The following is a 10,176-nucleotide window of genomic DNA, read 5'->3' on the forward strand; positions in this document are numbered from 1 at the left end:
AAACTCCTACAGCAAGGCCCAACCTTGGTTTTACCATTTGCCACCTAAGCCTTTTCCCTTGGGTTTTCGCGAGCCCGAGGGTCATCTTTATTTTAACCCCCCCCCCCGGGCCAGTGCTCCTTCGAGTGTTGGTCTGAACCGAGTAGACTGCGGGGCCACCTCGGGGAAACTTGAGGCCTAGTTTTACTCGTAGGATGTCTCATCCGTTGTGCCCTGAGAACGAGATATGTGCAGCTCCTATCGGGATTTGTCGGCACATCGGGCGGCTTTGCTGGTGTTGTTTTACCATTGTCGAAATGTCTTGTAAACCGGGATTCCGAGACTGATCGGGTCTTTCCGGGAGAAGGTTTATCCTTCGTTGACCGTGAGAGCTTATCATGAGCTAAGTTGGGACACCCCTGCAGGGTATTATCTTTCGAAAGCCGTGCCCGCGGTTATGAGGCAGATGGGAATTTGTTAATGTCAGGTTGTAGAGAACTTGTCACTTGACTTAATTAAAATACATCAACTGTGTGTGTAGCCGTGATGGTCTCTTCTCGGCGGAGTCCGGGAAGTGAACACTGTTTGAGTTATGCATGAACGTAAGTAGTTTTAGGATCACTTCTTGATCATTTCTAGCTTCGCGACCGTTGCGTTGCTTCTCTTCTCGCTCTCATTTGCGTATGTTAGCCACCATATATGCTTAGTGCCTGCTGCAGCTCCACATCATTACACCATCCTTTCCTATAAGCTTAAATAGTCTTGATCTCGCGGGTGTGAGATTGCTGAGTCCCCGTGACTCACAGATTCTACCAAAACAGTTGCAGGTGCCGACGATGCCAGTGCAGATGACGCAACCGAACTCAAGTGGGAGTTCGACGAGGAACGTGGTCGTTACTATGTTTCTTTTCCTGATGATCAGTAGTGGAGCCCAGTTGGGACGATCGGGGATCTAGCATTTGGGGTTATCTTATTTTTCATTTGGATTTTGACCGTAGTCGGTCTATGTGTGGATTTTGGATGATGTATGAATTATATTTATGTATTGTGTGAAGTGGCGATTGTAAGCCAACTCTTGTTACCCATTCTTGTTCATTACATGGGATTGTGTGAAGATGACCCTTCTTGCGACAAAACCACAGTGTGGTTATGCCTCTAAGTCGTGCCTCGACACGTGGGAGATATAGCCGCATCGTGGGTGTTACAATATGGCCTTCGCTGACGCAGAGGAAGAAGAAGTGGCGCAGCAGAGCCACAGACGGCATCACACCCAGATACGCCTCGCAATAGTAGGCGAAGATGGACAGGAGAAGGATGGAGTTGGGATGAAGATGCAGCGCCTGCAGCCCGTAATGGCGAAGGACCTCATAGAAGAAGTCAGAGAAGGGGGGAACCAACCCTGCGGCAATACTGCTTGTGAAGAAGGGGAAGAAGGTGCTTCCCTCGGGCTCCGGCACGTCAGAGGCGACCCGGAGCTCCGTCTTCCCCCTCTCGTTGCTCTCCCCTGCCGTCAGCAAGCACGTGGCGGTGAGGTTCTTCTCCGAGACATTGGGCGTGTCGAGAGCAAATTCGTACCAAGTCGGAGACGCGGAGGGCTTGACCTTGCGCGGCGCCATTAGTCACTGATGCAGGAGAAGATGGAAGCAGATCTGAGGATTTCGGAAGCAGGGCGCAAGAAAGGGGATCTGAGCAAGGCGAAGAGAAGCAACGAAGGCAAGCACTGTCTGCACCAGCCTTTTGTCAAGTCGGGCAGTTGCCGAGGCAGCGTGAGGAAGCGGAGACGCCCACGTCCAATCAACCGCCACGCGTCGACCAGGGCCGCAGGCTTTTGGGGCCCGCGACGCTCCGTACTTGACCTTTGGCTTCGCCTCAAAGACAAGCCCGAGCGCGCCTTGGGCCCCGGGGCTACTGTCGGCGTTCTGGGAACGGGGGTCCCCAGACTTGCCTGCCTGCGGCCCACGGCGTGGCTCTGGGCGTGGGCCTGTACGGCCCATCTTCATCAGCAAGGCATTCAAGACCCTCGCGAGGGGCCAAGCCTCGGGAGGCGGACGACACAAGACCTCCTCAGGAGCGGCCTCACCAGGTTGGCTCGCGAGGAGCGGAGAGATCAAGGCAGGGCAAACCTCGCAAGATTCTCGTGACGTGAGCCATGAAGATCGAGACCAGGCAGGCGCCAGCGCGCGCAGCATCCTTGTTTCCTCTTTGGTGCAAAGGAGGCAAGCACAGGCGCGGAGTACCGAGGCATCAAGCAAAGGTTTCCATATCGGTGCAACGAGACCAAGACCAGTAGGACGGCAAGACGGAGGTCACCGTGGATCCCGAAGCGGCATCACCACCAGAGCCTTTGGCAGGTGAAGACCGCTTTTGTCAAGATAAGTTGTACTAGCTGTCCCCTTTCAAATCGACCGTTGTTGGCTCCCTTCCCGCTCAATATTTGGGGAGAGGACCAGGGCCTATATAAATAGGACTAGCCACCACCGTAGAAGCCATCTGATCTTTATCTGATCCTTAGCTGATCCTTAGCCACACACCAAGCACAAGAACACCTCAACCTCAGGAGGCTGTTCTTCCCCTTGTACTGTTCATCATCAGCCCAAGAGGCAATCCACCACCACCACACTAGAGTAGGGTATTACACCACAATGGTGGCCCGAACCAGTATAAATCTTGTGTCTCTTGTGCTGTGAGTTCGTTGAGTTCGTCCGTGAGATCTTAGCAAGCTAGGGCGTGGATCGGTAGGGAATGAACTTCGCGCGCACCCCAGAGTTCGAACCTTAAGGGTTTTGCCGGAACCCGTGATCCGACAGATACATACTGGCCCTCTGGGCTACTCTTTTGGCTTCTTCTTGCTCTTCGGGAAGTTCTCCTGTTTGGAGGTAGCGGGCTATGTGTCGTGGCCAAGTCGGAGCTTGAGGCTCGACAACGAGGACAAATGGCTCCTCCTCGTTCGTGGGAGCGCTTATCTCGATCGCAAGAACTTGTAGTTCAGCGGGAGGGTGCTGCTCACCAAGTGAAGTAGAGTTATTCCCGGCAGCTTCTCTACTGGGGACTTTGGGAAGCCCTGCCGGGAGATGCTTGCCGGAGTCCAACTTCCTCCTTTTTCTGGCCATCGATGATGGAGATACTGAAGGTTGAGTCAGGTGGAGGACAAAAGTCCCTGGTTCCACAGGGAGTTTCTGTGCAGCGCATTTTGGTAGATGATCAGCAATGCTGTTTTCCGCACGTGGTACGTGCTCTTTTGCAATCCGTCAAAATGCTCCTCCAGCTTTCTCACTTCCTCTACATACGCCTTCATCAATGGGCTCTGGTAATCCTTGTTGACTTGTCTTACTACGAGCTGTGAGTCTCCATGGATGATCAACTTCTTGATTCCCAACTCTACTGTAGTTCTGAGCCCGGCAAGGAGCCCCTCATATTCTGCAGTGTTGTTGGTGGCCTTCTCCCGGGGGAAGTGCATCTGAACCACATATTTGAGGTGCTCTCCAGTGGGTGCAACAAGAAGCACACCAGCTCCTGCGCCTTGCAATGAGAAAGCACCGTCAAAATACATGATCCACTCTTGGGGCGCTTCCCTGCCGAGGATAACTGTCTCTGGTACTTCTTCATCTGGGGTGGGCGTCCATTCAGCAATGAACTCTACCAACGCTCTGCTCTGAATGGTTGAGATACTTTCGTACTTTAGGCCAAAGCTTCATAAATCTAGTGCCCATTCGACGATCCTGCCAGTGGCTTCAGGGTTCCTCAGTATGTGTTGTAGTGGGAAACCAGTGATAACTGTGATCTCATGGGCTTGGAAGTAGTGGCGTAGTTTCCTTGAGGCCATGATGAGGCCGAAAATCAACTTTTGCACCCCAGAATACCTTGACCTAGCCCCCTGCAACAGGGAGCTGACAAAGTATACTAGCCGCTGCACCACTTTCTTCCTTGTCGTGGTCTTGGAATTGCCTTCGCTAACTTGTTCTTCTCTCTCCTGATCTGTGCCTGATCCTGCCGTGACTAGTTCAGTTTCACCTCTGAAGGGAACATCTGTTGCGGCTGCCTCTTCATCCATTCCCCGCTGCGCCACCAGCGCTGCACTAACCACTTGATTCGTTGCCGATAAATATAGCAACAACGGCTCTTGTGGTCTAGGAGCGACTAAGATGGGGTAGAGGAAAGGTGTGCCTTTAGGTCTCGCAGTTCTGCTTCTGCCTCCGGGGTCCATTTCATTGGCCCTGACTTCTTCAGAATTTTGAAGAACGGAAAGGCGCGCTCGGCAGACTTGGAAATGAACCTACTTAATGCGGCAACGCATCCAGTTAAACGTCTCACATCCTTGACAGTCCTGGGTGCTTGAATCTGCTCAATTGCCCAGATCTTGTCGGGGTTGGCCTATATCCCTCGATGTGACACAAAGAAACCAAGTAGCTTGCCGGAGGGCACACCAAACACACACTTCTCAGGGTTAAAATTCAGGTTGATCTTGCGCAAGTTCGCAAAGGTCTCTTCCAAATCTTGAATGAGCATTGATCTGTCCTTGGTTTTGACCACTATGTCATCCATGTAAGCTTCTACATTCCTGTGCAACTAAGGCTCAAAACCAATTTGTACTGCTCTTGCAAAAGTGGATCCAACGCTCTTTAACCCGAAGGGCATTCACACAAGCAGTACATGCCACATGGAGTTATGAACGCGGTCTTCTCTTCGTCTTCCTTGGACATGAATATCTGATGGTATCCAAAGTATGCATCCAAAAAGGAAAGCAGATCACACCCGAAAGTGGAATCCACAATCTGATCGATGTGCGACAAGGGGAAAGGGTCCTTCGGGCATGCCTTGTTCAGATCTGTGAAGTCTATGCAAAGCCTCCATTTCCCATTCGCCTTGCGCACCACCACTGGGTTTGCTAACCATGTTGGATGCAAAACTCCCTTGACTAAAACAGCTGCTTCAAGTTTCTTGATCTCTTCGGCAATAAACTATTGCCGTTCCAAAGCTTGCTTTCTGCCCTTCTGCTTGACGGGCCGGGCATGAGGACAGACAGCAAGGTGGTGCTCGATTACCTTCCTGGGAACGCCGAGGATGTCAGATGGTTGCCAAGCAAACACATCGACATTCGCCCGCAGGAAGGCAACAAGCGCGCTTTCCTATTTGTCGTCAAGGGTGGCACTGATGGTGAATGTACCGTCAGTGCCATCCTGTCCTGGCGGGATCTTATTTACAGTAGGTGAAGCAACCTTGGATCTCTTTCTAGTGGAACTCTCCGGCAAGTCATCAACAGGTGCAGCGCACTCCGGAGAGGCGCGCTTCCTGAATTCCTTGTCGGCATCTCTGCTAGCCTTCCTTCCTTTCTTTGTTTCCTTGGCGGGAGCTGCAGCTTCAGCGGCCTCAGCAGCTCTCGCATCTCGATACATCTTATCCACGCATATGATTGCATCTTTCTTGTCCGATGGGATGGAAATGACGCCCATCGGCCCTGGCATCTTCAGAGTATTGTAAGCATAGTGGGATGCTGCCATGAACTTTGCCAAAGCTGGGCGGCCAAGGATCCCATTTTAAGGTAGAGGAAGATCGACAACATCAAACACATCCCTCTTAATCCAGCAATTCAGCTCTCCGCCAAATGTTACCGGCAGCGTAATCTTTCCCTTAGGCCGGCTCCTGCGGGGGTTGATTCCTTGGAACGTGCCAGTAACTTTGAGCTCTTCATCTGATATTTGTAACTTGCTAACTACCTTGGGAGAAATGAGGTTCAGTCCAGCCCCGTCATCAACTAGCTTCTTTGTGACTTTGAGGTTGCGAATTGTTGTCGAGACCAACAACGGCAAACACCCTACCGCAGTAGTGCGGTCAGGGTGATCCTCTTCATCAAAGATGATAGGCGTGCGGGGCCATTGAGAGGCTTCTAAGAGTCTGCAGCTGGCTCCACAACATTGACCTCACGTGCCTACTACTTTAGCTGGTGGTGAGAGGAGTGCAGGGATGCACCTCCGTCAACGCACATAGCTTCAGTCGCTTTCTGGAATTCTTGCTCACTTGTTTCTTCTTCGTATCCGTCATCACTCTCATCATCACCTTCCTTCTTCTCACGTCCTCTAGCAGGTTTCTCTTTTTGTTGAGGGGTCTTGTCGCGGCGGCCTCCTCTACCGCAACGGCCCTTCCCGCCAGCACCTTCTTGGTCTCTCTCCTTGTCGCACTTCTCATACTCAGCTTTCTGCTTCTTGACAAGTTTCTCAACTTGATGACACTCTTGGAGTTCATGACCCTTGGTGTGGTGCATTTTGCAGTATGGCCCATCGGACTTTCCAGCTTTCTCTGCAGCCGCAGCCTCCCGGCAATCAGCGCACACGGTAGCTTCCTTGTCGGGGGCTTCGGTTTTGGCCTTCTTGCCGGTGCTAGGATGGACAGAACCCTCAACGGCCAATACTGACTTTTCCTTGCACTTCTTATTGTGCTTCCGCCCCTTCCTCTTCGAGTCAGCGGCCTTGTCGTCGTCGTCTGAATCGACCTCAATGCCATCCTCCACTCCGGGGAGTCGCCTTCCTTCTTCAGCTCGAGCGCATTTGTCCGCCAAGGTGTATAACTCATTGACAGTCCTGGCAGCCGGTCTTTCATTTTGGAAAGGATCCTCATGTTGCGCACGTTCGAGTGGAATGCGGCAATTACAGCTGCCAGGTGTATCTCTGGAATGTTGCGGTGCACTCGACTGAATCTCTGCATATACTTTCGCCAGCTCTCCCCTTCCTTCTGTGGAAAGACTTGCAAATCACTGGGCCGTCCTGGTTCTTGATGGCCGCCCGTGAAGGCGCCAACAAATTCATTGCATAGGTCGGCCCATGATGAAATGGAATTCTCTGGCAGGTGCATCAGCCATGACCTCACGTTTGGCTTGAGTGCCAAAGGGAAGTAGTTGGCGAACACCTTCTCATCTCTCCCTCCGGCGGCCTGAACAGCAATTGTATGGATGCTCAAGAATTCTATCGGGTTCAGCTTTCCATCATATTTTTCGGGCAACTCTGGCTTGAAAACGCGGGCAGATGGCCAACGGACTTGCCGCAGCTTGCGAGTGAAGGCAGGGCACCCAACCTTGAAAGGTAAGTACCCACCCTCACTGGGCACGGGTTCGTCGACGTCTGGGCCATTGCGTCTGTCAGATTGACGGCGGGTCTCCCGGCGTCGCTCTATAGTGACGCGCGCATCTTCCCTCCGTCGATCCTCCAAGATCTGCAGCTGATCTCGACGGGCTCATGGATCAGATGAGGACATCGAAGCTTCATCGGGCTCGTGGTCACGTTGCTCTTGTCGCTGCCTCTGGGTTTGCTGCCGCGGAGGGGACTGCACTGTCAGTGTACCCCCTCAACACAGCGAGCGGTTCGGGCTGCTGTCGTCATCTGCGGGTACCGCGATGGCTCTGCCTGCAGAGATTTTCGGCTTCAGCGAAGCTGATCAAACTCTAAATGGTGGTTGTCCACTCATCCATTTGATCACCTGCTGGTGGGAACCTCAGCAGGACTTGAGCCTGCGCCATGGCTTCCGTAGCCGTGCTCGGCATAGATGATGAGGCAGATCGTGACGTCGCTCAACTCCTGGTAACACCAGCAGGGGCGTCGCCGCGCTCGTGCCGTTGTGATCCCGTCGCAAAGGCAGTTGGGCGATGAGTGGGGCGCGTTTGGGGACCGGTGCCCCCGTTTGACGCTATGTCTTGCTCGCCTTGCTCTGGTCGAGGCGCGTGCCCAGTAGCTGCACCCGCGGTGGGTGGTGCTTGGAGGGTCACGGCTTGCGCCAGAGCGGGCGTTGTTGTTGCGGCTGCGCCTGCTTGCGCGGAGAGGTGGAGATTGAGCGTTTTCCCCGCCCGTGGCCTGCGGGTTATGGCCGTCGGGATGTTGTTGATGTCGCCCTCCCACGACGTTTTCTGATCCAGCTTCGACCACAGGGGACACAACGATAGTGCCACCCATGCTGGTCGTGTCACCCACGACACGTGCTTCTCCCAACACCGCCGCAGCGCCTACGGCGTCAGCGACTGCATGCGAGGGGGCCTTCGAAGTGGAAGGATGAGCTATTGCGCCGGGCCTCTTCTTGGGCGCCATGGACGATGAAACTAACAATGAAGAAGACGATGATGAAGATTGACGAGCTGTTCATAACCTTGGGTTCGCGCAAACGCTCCCCCTACCCAGCACGCCAAAGATGTCGTGGGTTGACACGATCACCTATGGGGCCATCGGCCCCTTGTCGTTCGGCAAGGGGGAAGAGCACGTTGCACAAAGAGCGGAGGCCATGAAACAACATGACGGTGGTGACGCTGGTGGTTTTTACCCAGGTTTGAGCTGCCGTGAGGCATAAAACCCTACTCCTGCTTTGGTGGATTTGATGGAAGAACCCAAAGAACATGCAGCGCTCAAGCCTGGCAAGGTGGCCTCGGGGAGATCAGCTACATGCGTACAAGTATGCGAGGGTCCAAATCCCTTTCTAGTTTGCCATGGCCCTCCTTTTATAGCTCAAGCGGTAACCAGAGTGGCAAAACGGTCATTATCTAGTGATTAGATAGCTAACAGTGCTACCATACCTAACTCTGGCAGTTAGGACAAAGTGCATTAAATGCACTGCTAGGTGTCATGCTGAGGATGCAGCCCGCAAGCCTGTCGTGCCGCTTAATCATCTTCTGCTTATCTACTTGACACGCCTCTGGACGGGTGTCATATGAGGGCAATCTGTCTTCTAAAGGGCTGCCATGTGCCTAGTGGAAGCCACTTAATCATCTTGAGGGCTCGACACCGCATTGATAGGTGATTTGCGTTGTAGTGCGATGGAGCGGTGGTGCCTTGGCCGGGAGATTTCCCCCTGGCGGACCCGACAAGCCTACCGGGGAAATCTTGGACTTGGCCTTGGGGCGGCCTCGACCCGGCCAGGCTCTCCTGCCCGGCAAGGGAGGCTTTCCCAAGGTGACATCCTGTTGTCTTGGCTTGTCTTGGTCTTCTTGATCCACTGGTTGATCTCTCAAAGAGTAGCTTCTCTGGCTTGGCCTTGAGTTGTGCGTTGGTGTAGTCGTTTCTTTGCCAATATGCCTGTGTACAAGTCTGGGCAACAAACGTAAATATTTTTTGTACCGACGGATGCACTTACACAATGGTTCATAACAAGCATCAAGTTTCCGTGGGTGAGAGCCAATGTATTAATCCATGGAAACACCCGTCTTCTACACGAATGGTAAATTCCACAACAAAAATAAAACTTCACTTATGTCCTCAACAATTCTAGTGGAGATGTCAATCTCTTAGGAGCGAACAACCCTCTATTTTTTTGTAGCAAGTAATTAACGTACAATGTGGATGGAAGTATTTTTTCTTTTCAAAATAAATAATAACTCAAAATAAAAATGGTGTAAATGATGTTGGAAGATGTTTCTTATGACTGGGGTTCAGTTTACCAATAGTAACTATCCACAAAATAAAAGTGCGGCAAAGGTAACGTAGATATGTGAAGTGAAATATTTTGTACTAATATATACCATGTCGTTTGACAACTTTACATGGGCGAGAATACAAAATACTTCCAACACACTATGCTTTAATTGCCTGTTGCAACTAGCAAAGGCAGCATGGTTGACACCCTCATTAGATTTGTTGGGGACACACGTAAAGTTTTATTGTGTTCCAGAGCTGAGTATTAGTGCATGAACCAAGCTTCCGTGCATTGATACTTTACTTTCTTAGTGAGGGAAAAGTTGTTGCTATCTACAAAGCCTTGCACTTGGCGCCCAACAACTTGCTATCTTGTGTGATTCTTTTGGAGCAAGCAGAAGCCCACCGAACATCGAAGGGTATCAAAATGACAAAGAAGGTAGGGGCAACACTACATATGGAGAAGTTAAGGGTGAATGTAGCGATAGAGCAACACAAGAGAGTGAGCTTGTTAGTGGCAAGAAAGTAGGGGAGAGGCAGCATAAAGAGTGGGAGACAACAATTAGAAGGAGAGATATGTTGCATAAATTTTGAGTTATTTGCAAACTATACAAAAATTTGTATGTACACGTTGTAAATAGAAAATTAGGTACACAATTTTCAAATTATTCCTCTTGGGATGCGACGAAATGCCTTGATGAGCAAATGTTCCCAATTGAACCATAGATTATATAAATATACATATAAAATGCCAAAACAATAAAATCATCAGATATAGAGTGTTTGAATCATGTACTCTTTTTTGCGTGTGGAT

Source organism: Aegilops tauschii, chromosome 3 (genome assembly GCF_002575655.3).
Source record: "Aegilops tauschii subsp. strangulata cultivar AL8/78 chromosome 3, Aet v6.0, whole genome shotgun sequence".
In the NCBI taxonomy this organism is placed as follows: domain Eukaryota; kingdom Viridiplantae; phylum Streptophyta; class Magnoliopsida; order Poales; family Poaceae; genus Aegilops; species Aegilops tauschii.